A 23,368-nucleotide genomic window follows, 5' to 3' on the forward strand; every position below is an offset into this window, starting at 1 on the left:
ATATAACTGCATCATCTCCAGATGCTGTACAACAACAGTATTACAGGTGCATAACGTGGACTGTAACATATATATAAGAGCATATTCTTGGAAAAGAGATAGTCAGTAACAGGCAATAGAGAAGCGGAAGGCCTTGGAGCCTGGACGTAGACAGAGGCGAGGTGTCGACAGCACGGGTGGCTGCGGGGCGAACGAAAATGGTGAGGGACGTCGGAGCACTGATGCGAGACTGAATTCAGAAGCCAATGGTGTAATATGAAGGGAAAACTTAATTTGGAATCAAATCTAGTCTGGAACGGTATATTAAATGCATTTCATTGATGAATTAAGATAAATCACAGAAGTGAGAAGTGAATTAAAATGTCTAAACTAGTTTTAATTCAGTTTTAAATACACCCATTTCACACAAATGTGAGCATAGTGACACTATTTAGGTGAAATGCCCTCGATTAATGTAAAAAAAATGGGTAATCATTCCCGAGATTTTGAAAAAACAAACACACAGGCTACTTTACTTTACACATGTACTATTTGAATAATGCATACATATGTATGGATATGAAATGGTGTACACGTAATTTAAAAAAGAATACATAGAATGGTTAGTTAGAAACATATCAAAAGGCTGGGATATTTAAAGAATTTCACTATTAAATGTATCAATCCAGTACGTGCACTTTATATACATATTATCAAAATATTTCTACATTGGCGCTTGTATGGATCAAGTTGCAAATTGGAGCACCTGCTAGTTTAGAGCCAAGGCAAAAAAAACATCAGTTATTGGAACCCTTTACAAGTAATAGCAAAAACCACAACTTAGCATCGAACAAAATAATGTTGTATAAACTACATTTTTGGAACACAACAAACGAATATAATAAATACACTATGACAATACAAATGTACATGTGAGTGCAGAAAACTGGCAAACACTGAATTCTGGTAGGATTATAAACGCAGAAGCACTTCCTTACTTGATTGTACATCAGCCAAGGCCTCGTGTTGTCCAGCTGAAACTGACATTGAATTATAAAAAAATGCTTAAACAGGAAAATAAACGTTGTCAGCAAGAGGATTAAAATTGACGACACCTAAGCCACTTTTCCTAAAACTTAGCCTACGGGACACACATATGATTTCACGTGTAAAATAGACGACGCATATTAAAAAAAAATATCCAACTCATAAGCGGTGAACTTAAAATGAAATGCTTCACTTTTGGAGTTTAAACTGTAGGTGCTTTAATCTTGCAAGCCAAGCAATTAATCTGGGAACACCGACCTCATTACAGCCAGGATGAACGTCTCCTAACCGAGGCTTAACCAACCTTCTGGCCAATTACAGCCCAGCTGTCGTAAGGAGATTAAGAGTACATACACAGGTCAGCCTCGTGGAAGACGCAAAATACCCCGCCATATGTCAATATGTCACCCCGGCTCTCTGGGGAATACTCATCTGAAATGCTTGTACAACACGAGGACTTCTCCAAATGTGTAATATTTACTCGCAGAGCACACATTTAGCACGTGGGCATCTCGCCAGTGGAATGCTGATCATTCTTAATGTTGCAGTAAATTAAAAAATAGCTGAACCACTGGCCTGAAATGTATTCAAGTATGCATGTCCCAAAAGACCCATTAGATGATTAATAGTACTTACACTTGATTTTAAAAAAGGCCAGACTAGCAAAATTGGTTCTTATCATTCTAATACACTACATTGCTGGAATGGGCCAAACATAAATTATGGTACCCCATTCTGTAATAAATGTTACACTGGTAGTTATGTTGTGAAATAGCTAAAAATACAAATTAAACTAATGCAAGCAAGAAATGTGTCTAAATTTGCAGTTTGAGCAGTACACATCTTGCACGAGTTTGCACTGGTATAAATGTGTGCCTTATCGCTTGGGACAATGCAGCGCATTGCTAATTCAGAGGTCAGGAGGTATGTGGCAGTCGTATTGCCAAAAATACCCATCAACGTCTTCCCTTGTGTCATCAGCTTCGCATACAGCTGCTCAACCAGTCTGTAGTGATAATGTTGAACTACCGTTTGCCACCTCAAAGTTGAAGCCAATTTCAAATCCATTATATTTCAGGGAGTAAAAAATGCAAACAAATACTGATTCAATCCTTTAGATGACAAAATTCAGTCGCAGGATTTACACATACTTGCAGACATCCACAAAAATCTGTGTAAGGTTAATTTCAGTGCTTCTATTTTAATTCTCTGCAATTTAGTTTCTGGGTCACTGCTGGCAAAAAAAAAACTCCAGCAAAGTCATGAGAGAGAGAGAAAAAATATTACGCCAGTTAAATAATTAATCTGTCAAGTTAAATACTCAAGTCTGCTAGCGCTGTAGAGAACATTGAAATCTCCAGTGATTTCTGCTATCATGTTTCAATAATGTTGGGCCTAAATGCCATACTTTAGTGTTTGAACGTTTGGTTAGATTCTTTTTACATCAAGGAACCCCCCCAGCTTTATTTTACATTTGGCATTGTTTGAAACAAATAGCAGCTCAAGAAATGCCCAGCTCGAAACATCTGCAATGGTATGAAAACAAAACAGCTCTGAATGTCAGGTGGGAAATTGCACAACATTCTTCTTCATCGTCAATAATTCACCACAAAGCAGTTAGATGCCCCCGCACACATTTATCATATATGAGCCATTGAGGAATGCCCAAGAATTCTGCAACAAAAATCTCAATAAATAGACTGTGGCAAAGAGTGACACTGCAACTTAAAAATTGGACGCAATCAACTGCAACCAAACAAAAGGTCGTGCTTACTACGGCAGACACCCAACAGATTCCTCGATGACCAGGACAGTCTGCAGGATCAATTGAGGCCAGTCACATGACCCGACCCCAATCGATGACCCTGGCATTTGTGGACAGAGGAGTGGGCTGACCCAATCACCGTGGTGACTGCACCATTTGTCTTGGGCTATCTCTCTGGGAAAAAAAAACATGCACTGCTTAGCAAGTGAATGCCCAAAAGGGCTTTTGAGGGACAAATAAAAATCGTTTGCTACGCAGTACTTTTAGCAGTTCCACGTGTTTGGTGATGTATTTGACTGCACAGGAATGTAATGCTTTTGCTGAAGCATTCAACATTCATGAGCGAGATCAAAGGATATTTAAAAAAAAAATTATACATATATGGCTAAATGGCTGCTAAAGTTATTTAAACATATACATATATATTCAGTGTTAAGATATAGAGAGCCGTACAATAAAAAGGGTAGTACATTTATAATAAATACAATCTGATAAGTCAAAAGTGATATAAGGGCCCCATGATAGGTAGCAATGTGACATAAATAATCCTCAAAGTTGACACGTGGAAAATTGATGCGCATTCCCAAGGATATGCACAGTTCTCACGCCTGCCGTGGTCAATGGGAATGGCAGTTGCTGGTCAGACAAAGCTCCCGGCGGTGAGTGGAGAAAGGGATGAAATACCCACCACGTGACTGCAAACACATGGAAGCCATGAGAGACTTGCGTGGCCCCAGAGATTACGCGACTTAAAAGATACATTAAAAAGGCCCTTTGATAGGTGAACAGCAAAACAAGCATCTCACACGAATGCCCACGCACATCCAACCACACCTGTTGCAAAATAACGACCCTTTGAATACTTAAACGCGGCCACCTGCAGGCCAAGTAAAAAAAACGTCAGATAAGCGCAAGCATCAAATCTCTCCCAAGTTATTTTGTGCACAAGGCACCCATTATTTGTGCCTTTTGCGTGCCCAATGGCAAGACATGTTATGGATCATTCCTTTGCGTACACACCCTGGCCTGGGAACAATCAAATGAAGGTTATAAATATTCCTTCTTTTAAAAACTAACAGAGTTCTCCTGAAACGCACAGTCGGCAATTGAATTTGTAAATGCTGCATATTTATTACCATTCCAATAATTTGCGAGCAAACATTCCCTGTGGTTCAGCAATGATTGCAGTATGTTATGTGAAACAGGTGTTGCAGTGACCAGTTGAATAACAGTAACACAGCGTGTTTAGACAATCTACTACAACCATGGTTTGGTTCTACAATAACATTCATAATGTTTTTTAAATGTCCACAAATGTTCATTATTTTATTATATTATCCACCTTTGTTTTTTGACAGTACTGTACTTGTTAAGTTTGTGCCCAAATAAGTAACTGTCTCTGAGCATCCCTGGGAGGAGTTTTAGAAGTCAGGGATTCACAGACAAAACTTAGAACATGGCCCACGGCCGGAGATATTTTCAGTGTTTCAAAGAGTATACACACAATGATGGCTTTCAGATTGAGGTTATGGTAAGGCTTTGAATACAAGCGTGGTATTATTATTATTAAGGAGCATTACAATAGAATACAATGTGGGTTTATATAGCGCGTAAATGCAACCGCATCTCGGTGCACTTTAGAAAAACAGGGGGCTTATTTACTTAAGAGAGAGAGGCAGTCAGTCATAGGCAGAGGCAAAGAATGAAGTTCTTGAGTATATTCGTGAACAGGGGTAGGGGAGTCAACAGCATGGATAAATTGGGGAATGGAGTTACATACCACGGGGGCAACAGAAGAGAATGAGAGTTTATTATTAATAAGCTGGGAGACATTTAAAAGGTATCGGTTAACATCGCTAAACGTAGCATTTGATTACACAAAATAACAGCAGGTGATTAATTGACACTGAGTTAAGGATTTTTTTTTGAATTAAATAGTGGTACCACAAAGGGTGAACACGTGGAGGGCTCACAGCAGTCACACACAGGGCCGTGACCCCAACGACTGTTGGATAAGTGATTGTGCTCAGATGTGCGTGAACATTCACGGGCAAAGCGAAACAAGCACATGCATGGATGCTTCCATGGCGTTAGAAAATAAATGCATAATGTGCAATAACGCCCGAGTATAACTGAGAAAAGTCAAAATTTGCACGCTAAAAAACCCATCCGGAGCAAGAAAACGACAGGACTTATTACATACCAGCCAGGATTATCAAATATCAATATACATCAGTGTTATGACTCCAACTTACAACAAGCCCAAAGTATATTTAGCCGGTGTTTAAAATGATAGCCGTTAAAACATTTCAACATTAATGTCAGCTGACCCGCACACACGAATGCTGCAAGATAATAAGAGTGAAGTTGGTAAACTGGTGCTTCGATAGCCCACTTTATTTGAGAGCCATCAATGTAATAAAAACATGTCCTGCATAAGAGCAGACGTGCTTCACTGGAGTTAATCTCTGCAAAGTGGACAGCGTGAAATTAACATAAAATCAAAATGGGGTTTTACGTGATACGTCTTAATTCTCTTGTTTTCAGGGCCACGTGCTTTTGTAATTTATATGCAGATCACATGCGTATTGTTCTCGTGAAAAGGAAGCTGGAAGCACGATGCGTATTTTACCGCAGCATCATTGTGGAGTGCCAATCATACACGCGACACATGCAGCTTAAGCACATTAGCTGTTCCCACCAGCAAAGAGAACATCAAGCTGAGGCAGCCACTCAACCGGAAAAAAGTTTCCACATTTTTATGTATCTCTACATATATTTTTTAGTTATTATTCATGAATTTAAAAAAAATGAAAAGTCACTCTTTTTTCTCTCTCTCTGACATTTTTGCGGCACTGGCATTGTAACATATCGGCTTATCAGAACGTCATTGGAATTCAGAGTTTTCATTTAATTTGTGCGGGTGGGAGAATAGAGGCCTTCCCAGACCAGCGCCAGTATAACACTCACAGCAGGGGTCCATTATGACGAAAATAGCTGTGACGACAGGAGCGCAAATGGGGCTACATCAAACAGACAATAGTGGAAGGAAGATGGACATTTTTCTTGGTGCACGCCTTCCTCAGGAAAACCTTTTCTCCCCCCCATGTTCTAAAAAAATTTTCGTGATTGATATAAACCTTTAACTCGCGGTTTTACCTCCACAGTAAAAATACAACCGCTATTTCCCAGGCTGGTGTCTTCTATGAGGCTTCAGAGAAGCTGCGTGATCATTATCACCCTACCGCCGCTATCTCGTCTAAGAAAAGTCTGATCTTTCCCCATTCATGTTGCTTGATTGCTTTTAGGACCTACCATCCATTTTCGTACACAGTAACATGTGAGGGTTTTTTGGGGGGGGGGGGGCGGGGGGGTTAGTTTCACTTAAATGTACATTGTTGGCATACACTACTGGCGAAATGTAGAGATGTATAAATTTACACACCCGGCAATAAGATAATTTGTCACAATTTAGGGCCACTCATTAAAAAAAATCAATCAATCTGACGCTTTCCAACTAATGCTTAAACCATTAAATATATCATCTATATTCTTCTACCTGTCTGTGGTGGAGGGGCCGATCATCATTTAGGGGCCATCCATTCAGTACGTACGCAAAAAATCTGTCAAAACTTGACCCCTCCCTATACGCACGCGGACTTTTGACCCCCCGCCTGAGTACGTACGCCTGACGCACCCCCCCCCGCCAAATTCTATAGAACGGCCGATATTTAATCCACGCAGAAACGATGAAGGATTAATAATATTAATGTGTTTAAGCAAACAGATAGTCCACACCGCCGGACTATCTAACTCATTTGAAGGCCAATGTAGACAAATTATTATCGAGGCTTCACCCCCCCCCCCCGTTCCCTATGCGCACATTGTCAGTAGACCCCCCCATACGCAAGCGTACGCATTTGGGTTAACCCCCCCCCCCGCTCCATGCGTTCGTACTAAATGGATGGCTCCTTATGTAGAATATGATCCAAATGTAACAAGATTATCGTAAACAATGTTTTGTTGCTATTAGGGAATTACCCTTGGGTAAACAATGGCAAATTAAACAAAACATTGCACAAAAACACAGAAATAAAACTGCAGCCTAAATAAAAAAAACACCCTTTTTTTTCTCATGGTGATGATGTCGGCAAGTCAGTTCATGACATCACATGCTGTGTGAAGTCATCTCATTACAGTATCCGGATCAAAAGCCAACGTTATTTGTCATCATCGACTCTATTTAATCCACTGCTGGATGAAGCTGTCACCAAAGCCACCGCCATCTCTCTCGATTCCGTGATATTAATCAAACACCTAAGGCCTGCACACAAACCAATTATGTCGGTCCACCTCTACGGTGGACGTCATCTCGGACGTTTTCAATGCCTTGGCTGCCGCTCCATCCTTATTGTTTACCATTGGGCATCATCCCTTCCGGCCGCGTGTCCTGTCCAAGCACCACTCACTACTATTCACAGCTGCCTGAATGATCCCTTAACCTGCCTATGCTCTCTCACACACACGTGTTCCTCTCTGTGTCTCTCAATATAATTCCAAGCGTGCATCTCCCCCGTGCTTCTTTGCACACTTTTTTTTACCCCTTTTAATTCCATTTTCATTATTAAAGATCATGTTTCTCATTCGCGTGCCATTGACGGGTAACACACACGGATGGAAAACTTTCCTCGTCGGGGCACATTGGTACGTTACTATGATCATGCATGGCCCTCTCCTGCGTTTCCCTAGTGCCGGCCCTGGCTTGTTAGATGGAGGTTGGGGTGTCAGCGTATTTGGTAGAATTAGACACAGTCGACAGTACTTTTGATTTGACCTGGAAAGATCAATGACAGCCCTGGTTAAGCTTACAGGCACGATTTTATGAATCTCAAATTCGAGAGGGCAGCATCATGTCCAATTGGTTCTCACATTTCCTGGTCACCTGCCAAGGCTGTCTCCAGCAACTTTTTGTAAAAAAAAACGTTTCACCGCACAGCACTGGAAAGTTGTTCGGTAACTTACGACGCCAAGACAAACGCAAAACGTTGTATTTTTGGCTCCTCTGTTGAACAAAAGTCGAGAGTTCTAAAGCAGTACAAAACTCTGCCTAAGAGCAACTCCCTTCACCAACGACAGTACGTAAGATACGACGTGCCATACAGTACTTACCCTGCCATGTTAGACCAAGGTAATCCGGCCCTGATTGGTTTAACAGTCATTAGACCTCCTTTGCCAGTACCAAATGTAGATGCTCACCCCGAGCCCTCATTACTTTGATAGTGCATTGTCTTTGAGCTGTACGCCTTTTGGCGTCCTCTGGTCGAGCACCAATTGGGTCGAGGCTCGAAAGAAAGCCGTCCCTTGGTGTGGACCAATCAGTTTCAAGGACAATGCATATATTATCATAGTGTGTTTTTGTTTGCATTTGACTGCAAGTATTGTGGTTAATGCAGACATGAATCCTTGTAAGGGGAAAAACCCTATTATTATGGTTTAACAGTCCTTGAATAGTACTTAAAATACCGTCCTGAATGTATCCATGAGTTATCTCCAGGTTTCTTCTACTACCTGCACAAACGATAACCTCCGTGGTATAATGGTCAGCGCACTGGACTTGGTTGCCTGTTCTTAAATATCCCCATGCCTCTGTCCATCCAGCAGAATACGGTACATGGGTTAGTCAATCAGCGGGTCACCGACGGTGGGGTCAAGTGTGGGTACTCCCACCTCTTCCAAGACATCCGGCCACCGTGGAGGAGTAGGCCAAACACCCTCTAGAAGGGGCCTTTCTAGAGGGTGGTGGTGTAAGTAGGCAATTGCGCTACGTCCACTGTGTCGCTGTTCCGGGACATTTTCTAGAATCCTACCGGTTCTTAAAAAAAATGGGAGACTCCTTGCATCTAGGAAAGTCTTACCAAATTGCTGCGATGTAAATGTTGTGTAAAGGAATGCATGAATTATGGATGCAAAAAAAAAACTAATGAAACCCTTGGATGCATTTGTCCCTGTTGGGTGACCACCGGTGTGGTTTTCATCAGGCACGCTCGACTGCTTATCCGCTGGAATGCGTGACTCACCTTTGAGTTCTCGTTTTCAGAAGTTAGCAAATATATATGTGATGATCATCGCACTTGATACCTCGCTGATGCTTTTCATTGTGTTTGGCAGTGTACGTTACTAAGCCAAGCTGATGTTGACCTTCAGTCACAAAGCTTATAACTCTATTGTCACTTGGATAGTCATTACAGCATCTGCAGTAGTAAAAAGTAACTAATCTGACACATTATCTATAAACTCTACTGTCCCTCAAGCATTTATTCCGCCGTATCTGTTATTATCTCATGCCCACTATCTCACACAGGCCTTCGCAGATGACAGTACTCTCCATTCATCGTATGCTCTAAATCACAAAGTGAAAGTAACGAATCGCTGGAGGCCCAACAAGTTGAAACAGCTTCATCAATCACAAGTGATTTTCCAAGACATTTTGGGTTAGGACAAAAATAGTTTGATTACTTTTAACTATTAAAAAAACAGTTGGTATAATGTCGTAAAGAACCCCTCAGATAATAAGATAATTTGTTTTAAGTACCTCGTGAAAACTGAATCCGTAAATGTACAGTACTTGGGAAAACAATCACAACACTTATTGTCATTTGGTCAAGGTAGCATCAAAGAAATATATTTTTGTTTACACGATAATGAGATAACGCTTCGCTTCATAACAGCTTGTGCTGCTGAGTAAAGCACAAGTTCATTCCAGACAGAATTACTTTTGTCAAAATCATAATAGAGACCCAGTAAATATTTGGCTCTGTTCGAATGCAGCGTGAAGCTTTTCGCCCGAATGACTCCACACTCGCAGACATTCTCATAATCGTCGTCGTCGTCTTTGAGTTACCTCCCTCCTTGTCTCTACACAACAGCTATTACCAAGGGTGTCGGTAAGTAATATACTTGCATAGATTTGAACCCACCGTATGATCCAGTGAGAAAAAGGCTTTTTATATTTAAAGTTTTATTTCTGCGTTTTGTGCAATCTTTGGTTCAATTTACCCTTGTTTTCTGTATGGTAAGTCTCTAATAGTAACACAGATTTTGTACAAAAATCTTGTTAAATTTGGATCACCTTTACGAAAATTATTATCGCCCCACCACGACAAGACAGGCAGAATAATGTAGCTAAATATTTAATGATTTCAGCATCAGTTGGAAAGCGTTCAAATTAATTCTTACCGGGGACCACCTTTTTCATCGCAGGACAGAACAATTTCATTCACACTTGATATCCTTGCACAGCTCATCTTCGGAGCTCTCGCCCCACATCTACTTAAACACCTTCACATATCCCCTACTCAACTCAAAAGCTTGTCACCTCTCACCTACAATATCTACTCCAACACAAAATAATCGTAATGGTCATTGTGGAGAATATAAGAAACAAAATATAAAAGCAGACAGAGTATCTCCATCATACATCCATAACGACACTCATTTTAACGTGTTATTCATATTCTCTACAACGACGCAAATTCTTATTTTGTGTTATGCATTACATAATATTTTTTAAAAATCAAACTAGGACCCTTATCCTTGCCTACAACAGCTGCCAATCGCCACTCAGTGGCAGTGATATTACCACAGTTCTTGTGCCAGGTTAGGTGCACTTTGAGTCCACATGAAATGTTGAAGGTTCATGACTGATGGGTCATGGGACAGACCCAGGTGTTTTGGGTTACTGTGATGACTGACAGATGCACCACCTGTGCTCCCTGCTGTGCCAACTTGCTGTGTTTAAGCCGCCCTGAAGTCACCAGCATTGATTAAAGCAAGCCTCACTCAGAAAATTAGACAATGTGTCAAAACCGGTACAGCGATTGCTTGTGCTGAATCAATACTGCTGAAATGACGGAACTCTCAGAAGGCCGTGGGGCCATTATGTTGTGTAAGGAATACTTGTAGTTTTGTTATGTGGAGAGACAGATATGGGAAGGGGATGTAATATCGACTCTCTCTGTCGCCGGCTTCCACTTAACAACTGTGACAAACAATCCGTATGCTTGTAATGTATTTAAAGTCATAAATAGCCAGTGCCTCTGAATATACCCAGGACTTAATATCGTATGGAACATTTTCTAGGGTGCCCTGGATCCAGATAACTCATTTCTGGAGTTCTACCCCCGTATAGTTCCAGCTGAAATGAAGCCCAGCATATACCAGATCTATATCGAATGAGACCACATTTAGTTAGTTGAGACCATCATGAGTGATCACACCTTATCACATTGTCTAGATCAAAAATAAATAAGTTTTCAACATTCACAAATGTTTGCCTTGGCAAAGCAATATGGGAATATCCAATTTCAGTATCATAAATTAACATTATATTTCAGAAAATTGTAACTTCGATTGCCTTTATCATCCTTAAGCTATTACACAAAGTCAAACAGCTGAAGAAAAGTGTACAAAACGTATTTTTCTGATGCATGTTTATAAAATAAACTTCGAAGATGCACCTCGGCTTAGCACAGTGGGCTACGTACGGTGCGAACAAAGTTCAACATTCGTGCACACATGGCCATAGATTTCTGCTGCAATTTTCCTGAAACGCATTCACTACAGGCTTGGCTCAGCCTGCAGGAAACTGTTTGAACTAAGTTAACAAGCGTACGTGGAAAATAGCTATTTTATTTACAAAATGCAAGTCTTTTCATTTTCACTTATTTTTACGTGTTTATAAAATTCCTTCTGTGGTTCACTTTTTTGCCTATGTTCCCAGAGAAAAGCCAATTTGAAAGCTACATTTAGTTAACCTGGGACTCTATCCAGTGTTTCAAAATATTCTGTACCGGATGTGACAAACTGAAGTAATGTGAATGCATTTTCACAGACAAATGTGGAAAAAACATGGGCTTGGTTGTTAAACCTCGACAGATTGAAGCCTAAACCAGGCCTCTTTAACAATGTACAAAACTGTCCATAATATTTGAAATCTGAGTAAACCTCTTTCCTTCCCCCATCTCATTCTAAATTAATTCAGCGTAATCTAATTCTAAGAAAAAGCAAACACTGTGCAGCTTTTCATAGAAAATAAATGAACAGGGTTAATTTCCTGTAAACAAGTCCATGGATTTCTATCTCAGGGGTCATGGACATGTCAGCCTTATCTGTCAGCTGCTGGGTGTTTTATGGAATGTGTTAGGCCACGTGAAGTGTATTGTACTCCAAAGCGTGCATGTGATGTGCCTGTCGTCTGTTGCATAAATTGTCTTTGACAGAAATGACTGTGCTCAAGGCATATTTATTTACAAGCTGCTTTTTTGTAAACTTCTTTGTGACATAATGCCCTTGTCTTTTTTTAAAGACAAAGAGGGGGGGGGGGAATCCAATAAAAAATGTATCGGACTTCCAAGCGAAAGGTCATTACAAGTGGCATAACCTTTGAGAGTGCCTGGGGGTCTTTATATTGCCAGGAAAGGGCCTTGGCTCATGGTGCTTGTGAAGTCTGCCTGAAGCCATTTCAATTACACATTGCTTTATAACGTATTATTTACTTCGGGCCCCCTATGCAATGTAGCTGGTGACTGCCTGGCGCCCCCCAGCAAGTGCTGTGCTAAACAATTGTTGGCATCCCCACTATCATTCATCAATGCTTTCACCTGCAAATTATGTTGTTACTTTCCAGTGCCGTGTACAAGAAATGCTTTAGAGTACGGAGAGAACCAAAAAAATCCAAATTGTTCTCGCAATTTGTTGCAAAACGCTGTTTTGTAAAAAAAAAAATTACACCAAATCTGCGGATCTGTCCTTTCATTTCTTTTTTTTCTGAACACTTGACTGGCCGAGATGCTGTATAAATAGCTTCCACTGATGATGAAATATATACAATCAGTATACGGTACTACCGCTGTATTTTAAATACAGCACCTGTACCTGTAGTGTGGAAAATATGCTGCATTGAACTCGGGTGCTGTACTTTGTTGTATAAGGTGCTCGACTGTGAATAGTTTGGTTTTACCGGCGGCTATAACAATTTAATGACAACAGTATGAAACCAGCACAATAAATACATTTTCAGACATCAACACCTCCTGAGAAGGATGTGAGCATTACGTCATCCGTGTGGGCAAGCTTCTTGAAGGTTGTCACACATGTGACCACTGCACAGTTGTTTTAGTTTACGTAGGCACACCTAGAAATTGTATACAGTGCTCTTCTTCCCAAAAGTAGAGACACTCTCACACCAAAACCACCAAGGGGATTACAGGAGCGGCCTCCGAGAGCTGCAGCCAAAGTCATTGCCATCTCTGGTATAAACAACACATGTGCACTGGTGCTACTATTGAGTGCTGCTGCAGAATGGTGTTTATCATCAGAGTATTGCAGCAATATTTACTGTTGCGAAGAGGCTGCTGATGTACGGGATATTTGTTTAAAGACAACCCTAATTTGTATTTTGCATGATCACGTTTTATTGTATGTTAAAGGTAAAGGTGCAGCCATGCAATTTCTTGCCCATGCTACTGCTAGTGGGAGGGCCTCCACTAGAGTCAGCTCTAGAGAACCCCAATAGAAGGTATTTGGCCTACTCTTCCATGAAAGAGGTGGGATTACCCACATTTTATCAAACCACATGCAATCTGCCGATCAACCGTTGGTGGACCACTGGTGTAAGGGATTTAAGAAACTTACCCTCTGCTGCTCAGGGAGATCAAACTGGCAGGACATTTGGATTAAAAGACGAGTGTGCTAAGCGTTACACAATGGCAGCATCTCTTTATTGAACGCCCGTGAGGAAAATGTCACATAGCACTACACTATTGTATAGCGAATGTCATCTTTTGCAAACATTTTTCAGGGTCATAATATGAGTGCCCCCCCTCCCCGCAAACAAACCAACACCAACCCGTACTGATCCTGAGTGAAGTATGTTCAAACAACCCCCACGCCGAGGCGAGGCCTTCATCCAGCAATGGATTGACAAACGGCTGTAAACGATTATTGCTATTAAGCTCGTAAACTCGTGGCTGCAAGGTGCTGTGACTGTGGTGCGAACAAGAAGTCAATGCCCCTCTCTTCCCCTTGAATACTGTGCGTGCCTGTTACATTCTGAGGTTGGGAGGTGAAAAGGTTCATGACAGATGAGTGAAAATTGCTGGTTTGCATCCTATGCATATTACATCATACTGTAAGTTTTTTTTAAAATTATACCTAAGTACAAATGTGTTTGGTTTTTAACTGCCTGCAGCAATACAATAAACTACAGTGATGTCGGCAAGGTACTACAGCCCAATATTACATACTCTTAATATTGGACTGTACCGAGATTAACCCAACACTGGAACGCGGGCTTCCGCACACCATGCGGGTGGGAAATTGTCCATACTTCACCATGCTGTTCAGCGCAGGGGTAAAGGCAGGGAGCATTGAAGTGGGAGCATAGAAGTATAGTACAATCGGTTTTTTCCTATACTGCCCTCCGCTGTCCACCACGTAGCCCCGCAGTCTCGAACATACGGCCCATTGGTGGTCACCAGCCAGAAGGACTGCTCAGGCTCAAGCCTGCTTAGCTTCCAAGCTGTGATGATATTTAGGTGCGTTCCAAGATGATTTGGTAAGAGGCTGTAATTCAACGCAGAAATCGTCTGACCATCATTTTATTGTTTCACGATTTACTAGCTCGAGTATTAGTGCAAGCGAACGAGAGTATGTATTTTGATTCTTTTTTTTATAATACTGTTTACCAATTAGCTGTCTTCGACTGCAAAAATTAACATTTTGCGTCCAAAAATGTTGCATGACATTTGCATATCGTGCAACATTTGTGGTGCTATTTGCTAAACAAGTGTCATAAGCACGTTGGTCATTGCACCACTCTATGGACTTTATTAATAATAACCTTACACTGAAGCAAGCCATTCTGCGACATAAAGGTCCTACACAATGCTTTTTTTTAAATGTACCCATAAAGACTAACTCCATCTGAATTAAATCAAAGAACATATCAACATAGAGTATATATATGAGTCTACTGTTGATTGTGTTTATAAATGTCGTGCTTTGATTGATACCATCATCTGTTTCACCCAATAACTCAACTAAGAAAAAAAATCATTAAACCTTAATTGCAAATGTCCCCACAGCACATTTGTATGAACTGTACTGTCAAGTGACAGCAATAGCTCACAGCTCAATGCGATATATTTGCATAAAGAGCGAAATGAAAGGTCTACGTAAAATACCGTGCAATAGTGAAACCTATAGATAAGGTTATACAGTGTATGTAAAGTGCACATTCATCCTTGAGTTGGCAATGTTACCATGGTAGTTATCAAAATCACCAAATGGTAAATAAAATTTTACAGGCAACTACAAGTATTGGCTTATTACATGTACATATGAAAACAGGAACCTGTAGGAAATAATGTGCTTTTACTCACCAATGCAAGTCATACGATCCATATAAATTACTGGAGAAAATAAAATTCAATAAAAATCCTCTTACTATGCAAATATGGGCCATGAATAATGCACCCCATGTGTGTGTGTGCCATATAGCCGATCCTATAAAAGATAGAGCCAAAGATATGCTTTGACATTCCAGCAGAAGTATATAAATCCCTAAATGCAGTCCTGATTATTATTGTTCTGCTATGTAAAATTAACATTTTGAAAATGTTTTTTTTTTAATCTGTGTGATTGTGGTAAATTCAATTAGGGAACATGGACCACTGGCAGGGTTATTGTAACATGCATTCGAGTTTCTACTTGTGTACTTGATTTATTAAATCAAACAAAAAATAGTCGTGGCCATTAGAGAAAAGGAATGTACATTCACTTTGTGAACACGGAGAATTCCCTGCAGTGAGCACAGCAACTGCTGGTGGCATCACGAGATTTAAGGCAAAGTGAGAATGATACTTGGAATTCAATTCGATTAAAAGAAGCTGAGAATGCAAGGGGAATAAACATTGCAAAAGAAAAATTGTAAGCCAATTAAAATTTCAGCCGCAGTCCTTCATGAGTCTATGGCTGTTCTTCCAAAACAGTTGTGTGCACGGAGAATACGTACTGTAGTATTACTAAAACACTGGCCAACCATTACAATATATCATGTGCAGAGAATATTTTCTTTCTCCTGGTTATTTTTTTTCCTTGGGAGACTTCTGCTAACCTTTAGAATTATGCAACAATAAACGAAAAGGTTGTTTTTTCTATATATTTTTCTACATTTGTTTAATACAATGTACATTGTGCAGACTTGTACTGTGCAGTTTATATTGGAATACTGTACAGTATTTCCTTAGATTGGGCTAAATATTTTATCAGATATTTCAAGCATATATTTATATAACGCAACACATTTGGATAAAAAAAAATCAACTCACGCAGGAAAACTCCCAACGCCAGCGGTCATATATCAGACTTGGACGTTGCAAGCTATAAAAAAAAGAACGAAATTGTACGACTTAGTCGCACTATGTATGGAAAACAAAGTATTGGCAACAAACCAATTAAATATTAATAATTATAAAACTCAACCCGGGGGGGTATAGCTTACATCTTCCCTGCAAGCCGATGACTGCAAACCAGCGTCAAGAATGATTTCCACGTCTACCAACTTGCAAGACAAACACATTGTCAACCACCCAATGCGGTGGTTGACAACTGGCACCTGGACTGCGCGAACAAAGATGGATATGAGGAGGTGTATGGCAAGGTAAGACAGCAACGATGTTGAGAAGCCACTGCTGCCCAACAATAATAACAACAACAAAAGCAGCCACACAATGTGTGGCGTGCGGAAGGTTGGACGATTCAACGTGGGCTCTGCAGCGCCCAGAACCCCCCAACTTTGTGTGTGTTGGTCAGCATTCGAACCGCTGCAATGGAGCCGTGATGCACCAGCAGCTGTGGAGATTAAAACAGCCTTAACATTCCCTTACACAATACAAAGACAAAGATTCCCCCCTATAGCCTTAACAGACTGCAGGGGCAAGCGCTGTTAGCGAGCACCTATGAAGCCCGGAACGGTACACGAGGGGGTGGGTGGCCAACACCACGCCCGACCGCCTTTGTCTCCCCAGTGGCGATGTTTACACACCGCACCAGGTACTCATTTCAGGCTGAGTCGACCTAGGGGAGAGGCCCAGGACCGGTTTAGATAATCGTCACAGGTGTTGGCCTCGAGCCGGGAATCGAACCCTGGGTCGCCGGGTTCATAGCGCAGCGCGCTAACCGCTACACCACCGCTCCCCACAGGTTACACTGTGTGTGTGTGTGTTGTGAATTACACACACAGGTTACACTGTGTGTGTGTGTGTTGTGAATTACACACACAGGTTACACTGTGTGTGTGTGTGTTGTGAATTACACACACAGGTTACAGTGTGTGTGTGTGTTGTGAATTACACACACACACACAGGTTACACTGTGTGTGTGTGTGTTGTGTGTTACACACACAGGTTACACTGTGTGTGTGTTGTGTGTTACACACACATACACAGGTTACACTGTGTGTGTGTGTTGTGAATTACACACACAGGTTACACTGTGTGTGTGTGTTGTGTGTTACACACACACACACAGGTTACACTGTGTGTGTGTGTGTTGTGTGTTACACACACAGGTTACACTGTGTGTGTGTGTTGTGAATTACACACACACACACAGGTTACACTGTGTGTGTGTGTGTTGTGAATTACACACACAGGTTACAGTGTGTGTGTGTGTTGTGAATTACACACACAGGTTACAGTGTGTGTGTGTGTTGTGAATTACACACACAGGTTACACTGTGTGTGTGTGTGTTGTGTGTTACACACACACACACACAGGTTACAGTGTGTGTGTGTGTGTGTGTTGTGAATTACACACACAGGTTACAGTGTGTGTGTGTGTTGTGAATTACACACACACACACAGGTTACACTGTGTGTGTGTGTGTTGTGTGTTACACACACAGGTTACACTGTGTGTGTGTTGTGTGTTACACACACACACACAGGTTACACTGTGTGTGTGTGTGTTGTGAATTACACACACAGGTTACACTGTGTGTGTGTTGTGAATTACACACACAGGTTACACTGTGTGTGTGTGTGTTGTGAATTACACACACAGGTTACACTGTGTGTGTGTGTTGTGAATTACACACACACACACAGGTTACACTGTGTGTGTGTGTGTTGTGTGTTACACACACAGGTTACACTGTGTGTGTGTTGTGTGTTACACACACACACAGGTTACACTGTGTGTGTGTTGTGTGTTACACACACACACAGGTTACAGTGTGTGTGTGTGTTGTGAATTACACACACAGGTTACACTGTGTGTGTGTGTGTTGTGAATCACACACACAGGTTACACTGTGTGTGTGTTGTGTGTTACACACACACACAGGTTACAGTGTGTGTGTGTGTTGTGAATTACACACACAGGTTACACTGTGTGTGTGTGTGTTGTGTGTTACACAACACACACACACACAGGTTACACTGTGTGTGTGTGTTGTGTGTTACACACACAGGTTACACTGTGTGTGTGTGTGTTGTGAATTACACACACACACACACACAGGTTTCACTGTGTGTGTGTGTGTTGTGTGTTACACAACACACACACAGGTTACACTGTGTGTGTGTGTGTTGTGAATTACACACACAGGTTACACTGTGTGTGTGTGTGTTGTGAATTACACACACACACACACAGGTTTCACTGTGTGTGTGTGTGTTGTGTGTTACACAACACACACACAGGTTACACTGTGTGTGTGTGTGTTGTGAATTACACACACAGGTTACACTGTGTGTGTGTGTGTTACACAACACACACACAGGTTTCACCGTGGTGTGTGTATTATGTTACACAATACACACAACACACAGTAACCTGCAATAAGCACGCCGGCTGCAGCGTTTAGCCAGCGGCTGCAACAACAGCAACAGCGGCAGTGGCACCACCACCACCTTCACCACCACCACCTTCACCACCACCACCTTCACCACCACCACCTTCACCACCACCACCTTCAACAGCGTCAGTGGCACCACCACCACCTTCACTACCACCACCTTCAACAGCGGCACCACCACCACCACCACCGCCACCTTCATCGCTCCCTGCCGAGCCCTGCGCACGTGGCGAGGGCTGCGTGAGCGCAGCGCGGGGCGCCTCTCGCGAGCGCCGGGGCGGAGAGGGAGAGCGGCACCCGCCGGGGGCTTTGCGCGTCTCGATTCAAGGAACGGGGACTTTTGGCGAGCGTCGTGGCACCTGATGAGACGTCGCGTCTCTTAGAGGCACGCACACACACACGGGCATGGACGGGTTGGGGGGCTCTGTCCGCCCGTGAACCCTGGGGGGCTCGTTACGGCCAGAGAGGGGGCAGCTCTGGTGCTCGCCACGGCCAGAGAGGCAGCGAGAAGAACGAGGGGAGAAGAACGAGGGGAGCAGGAGGAGGAGGCGAAGATTCGGCAGCGCAGCGAGCGTCGCGTGGCTGCGCTGCCGCTTCAGGGGACGAGTTCCAGCGCAGCCACACGGCGGGGAGGGTCACACACACAGACACACACACAGTCACACACAGACACAGTGACACACAGTGACACACAGTGACACACACAGTGACACACACAGTCACACGCAGTGACACACACACAGACACATTGACACACACACACGGACACAGTGACACCACACAGAGACACAGTGACACACACAGTGACACAGACACACACAGACACACACACAGTCTCATACACACAGACACAGTCACAGACACAGTCACAGACACACAGACACACACAGACACACACACAGTCACACAGCACAGTGACACACACACAGTGACACACACAGACACACAGTGACACACACACAGACACAGTCACACACAGTGACACAGACACAGCCTCACACACAGTCACACAGCAGTCACACAGTGGCACACACACAGTGACACACACACAGTGACACACACAGACACACACAGACACACAGTAACACACACACAGACACAGTCACACACACAGACACACAGTGACACACACAGGCACAGCCTCATACACAGTGACACACAGTCACACAGTGGCACACACACAGTGACACACACAGTGGCACAGCACCACAGTGAAGCGGAGTCACACGGCAGAGTTGCACGCGGAGTCCCACACCGCACGGCAAGAGACGCGCAGTCTGCGGCAAACATCTCCCTCCCATCCTCAACAAACCGACGCGACACAACCAGCCTTCTTTAAAGAACAACAACAACAAAACAGAGCCGCTGAGATAGCAAAGGGGAGAGAGAGAAAGAGAGAGACTCACGATGTTCGGTCGCTGTGGTCTGAGCGCACGCTGTCAGCCGGCCGTGTTTTCTCGACGCCGTCTTCCTCGCTACCACCAACCCCTGCTGCTGCTGCTCTCTGCGTCTCGATGTGCTGCTCTGTGCGAGCTGCTGCCGCCGCTACTGGCTACCGCTGTAGTGTCCGGCTGATGCCACGTCCCGTGCGGGGAGCGTGAGTTGAGGATGATGATTCCTCCCTCTCTCCCTCCTCCCTCCCTTCCTCCTCCTCTGATGCCTCCCGACAAACACACGGCGCGCTCCGGAGCTCCGCTGCTTCGCTCGCGCCACGGATGGTGCCGCTAGCTCGTCTTCAGATCGCGCGCGTGTGTGTGTGTCGGTGTGTGTGTGTGTCGGTCGGTGTGTATGTGTGTGTGTGAACGAGGCGCTGTGGTGCGCTGCTGGGGATGGTATGCAAAGTGACTGCGGAAAGCGCCACGCACCGGACCGTACGGGATCGACATCTGACCAATACACGCGGCACAAGGAACCCAACTCCCCCCGCATCCCAATCAGCGCAACCACGTCCACACACCCCCCCCCACCACCACCAACACAACCCGATATAACCACGCGCAGCCACGAACTCCAACAACCACCGTCCCAATTCTAACCACTGCCTCTCCACCATCCCGAGCACCACAACCCAAACCCAACATAACAAGCCTCAGCCACTAACCTCAACCACCGCCCCCATTCTAACCTCCGTTCCAACCACTACAACCACAACCACCAAACCAAACTTCTAACAGCAATCACAACTTCCATTATAATGACCTCTCCTCCCACCACACCAACCATCATCACAACCCCAAACACCAACCTCAATCACCACCTCCTTCACATGCAAACCACCACCCCCATTCTAACCACCCCCCCCCCCCCCATTCAAACTACCACAACACCAACCACCTCAACTCAAACCCCCAGACCCCTTCTTCCGCTACACCAAATTCGAACCGTCCCTCCCCCCACACCAACCACTAAAACCCCATCTACCACAACTGCAACCCACCACAGGACAACTGCCAACCTTCAGGCTAACCACAAACCCAAACTATCACCCTCATTCTATCACCCTCAACAACAACCATTATTTTCATCCCAACCACAACTCCCGAACCACCCCCACGCTCATTCCAACCAAAACCCCAAAACCACGACTACGCTAATACTAACCACAACCCCGAACCACCACCACCACGAGTATGCCAACCACAACTCCCAAACCACCACGACCACCTCGCTCATCTCAACTACAACCCCCAAACCACCACCAGGCTTATTCCAACCAAAACCACCACCACCACCACCATCCCAAGCAACCAAACTCAAAAACCACCACCTTTACTTCAACCACAACATCTCATTTCCATCTCCATTACCATCACCACACCACAATCGACCGTGAACCATTCCCCTACCACCAACCCCATAACCACCAACCCCATAACCACCAACCCCATAACCACCAACCCCTACCACCCCTGGGCTCCCAGCTCGGAGCTAGGCGCAGCTGAAACAATCGATTTTGGCCAATTGCATTTTTTTGAAACTCACGAAGGTGGTCAATAAGTTTTGAGAAGGAGAGGTGTGCCTATAAAGCTAAATAACACGTGCCATTAAACAAATTCCAGGCGCAATTTGATGGCTCCAAAAATTGTGATGTTAATGGGGTATTATTGAACGTTAATGGGGGGAATGTGTGGATGTGCATTTGTGTACAGTAATTATATTACATTCTACCCATCTGTGATTACAAATGTCTTTCCTCTTAGTATGTTGTGTTATAAGGGTAGTGCAATAAAATATACAGTGTAGGCTAATATGTCACTTATTTTTTCTCAGATCTCAGAAGCTAAGCATGTAGTGGCTGGTTAAGTACTTGGACGAGCGGTCGCCAAAGCTTGCCAGGTGTTGTAGGATTGGGGCTGCGATGTGGCCAGGAAATTCCATTGCTGAGCATCACCCCTTTATTATAGCACTCCGGATGCCTACCACACAAAGCCACTGCCGGCTTTTGGGTGTATCATGGGAAAATAATTTGCATTAATACAGCAATACCCCAATTTACCTCTCCCCATATTTCGTCGTTTCGCAAATACGTCGTCGCTTTATTAATACCGCGACCTCATTTGCGTCGCCTCGGCCCCCACACTTATGTCGCTGAAAGCATCGTTCGTCCTTTCTCGTATCCGTTGCCTCAGCCTTCGCCTCCACCTACCCTGTAAATCGCTTTGACATTTCAGGAACGCATCGCCGACGTGGCGTTCAAATCACCGTTGTCTCCCTAAGTTAACAAGTACTGTAATGGGTTGGCACTAATTTATGTTGGCGGTCCCCAGCTAAGCAATGGAAATAACACGTTCCTCAGGCGTGGGTCAGGCTACCCAGCCAGAGGGCAACGAGATCTTGAAGTGGAACTTGTTGAAGATTGATGGGCTGAGTTGGCCTCCAACCTCGCCACCAGCTTGTCGTGAGTCGAGTGTTCTGGAAACAGCGTCACCCGGCGAGGTGAGCAGAGGTTGAATTTTTATGAAATTAAAAGAAGCTAAAGTAAAAAAAATGTTCTTAACCAAAACTCACTGAGATTCAATATCTCTTGAAATACAGGGGGAAATAATTAGGTTACAAACGGTTGTCTTTTCAGCTTTCAGTTTTGGGTATAATTCTCATATTTTGGGATGTGACACCAACCTTCTTGCCAAAAACACGAAAACGACGCGTCAGCAACAGAGATCGAACCGTCGACTCGATGCGAGCGCTGATCGTATAAAATACAATGACCAACGGCCTATATTTTGACGGCGTTTAAGCGACACACCACGGTCTGGTTTATTTATATCAAACACGAACAGCAATTATGCTTAGCGGAGCCAGGAGTAACACGTCTAAAGAGGCGTTATCCCTCTGAAAGCTTACAAAAGCTGCACTGTGGTACTGAAAAAATATAAAAAATGTAAAGCGTTCAACAGGACCCAATGGCAAAGATTGCTCCAATAATCGCCCCTGCGTAATTGCGCGATCTCAAAGGCGCATAGGCTTAAGTACTGGGATTTAGATTTCATATAGGAGTAGGTGGATCCTCCGCTACACATAATCATGTTAAATACCTTTATAACATTAGTGCTGTGAAATACGATAGCGTGAAATGCAAGGACACAAAGCACTCATTAGGTTTGTGCTCGATGGTTAACTTGACCGAAGGAGCAATGTGAATTTTTAAATTGCCCTT

The 23,368-nt window shown here is 43.4% G+C and overlaps 1 protein-coding gene across 5 annotated transcripts in view; it reads right to left on the reverse strand.

Annotated features, from left to right (window-relative positions):
• The window catches only part of SNCAIP (synuclein alpha interacting protein), a 218,232-nt gene extending 197,869 nt beyond the window's left edge, over positions 1–20,363 (reverse strand). For all 5 annotated transcript variants that reach the window (XM_078884680.1, XM_078884691.1, XM_078884688.1 and 2 more), the window contains exon 1: positions 20,118–20,363. The gene's annotated coding sequence lies outside the window, so the exon portion shown is untranslated. The remainder of the gene's footprint in view (positions 1–20,117) is intronic.
• Between the last annotated feature and the right edge of the window lie 3,005 nt (positions 20,364–23,368).

This window comes from Lampetra fluviatilis, chromosome 3, assembly GCF_964198595.1.
Source record: "Lampetra fluviatilis chromosome 3, kcLamFluv1.1, whole genome shotgun sequence".
Lineage (NCBI taxonomy): Eukaryota > Metazoa > Chordata > Hyperoartia > Petromyzontiformes > Petromyzontidae > Lampetra > Lampetra fluviatilis.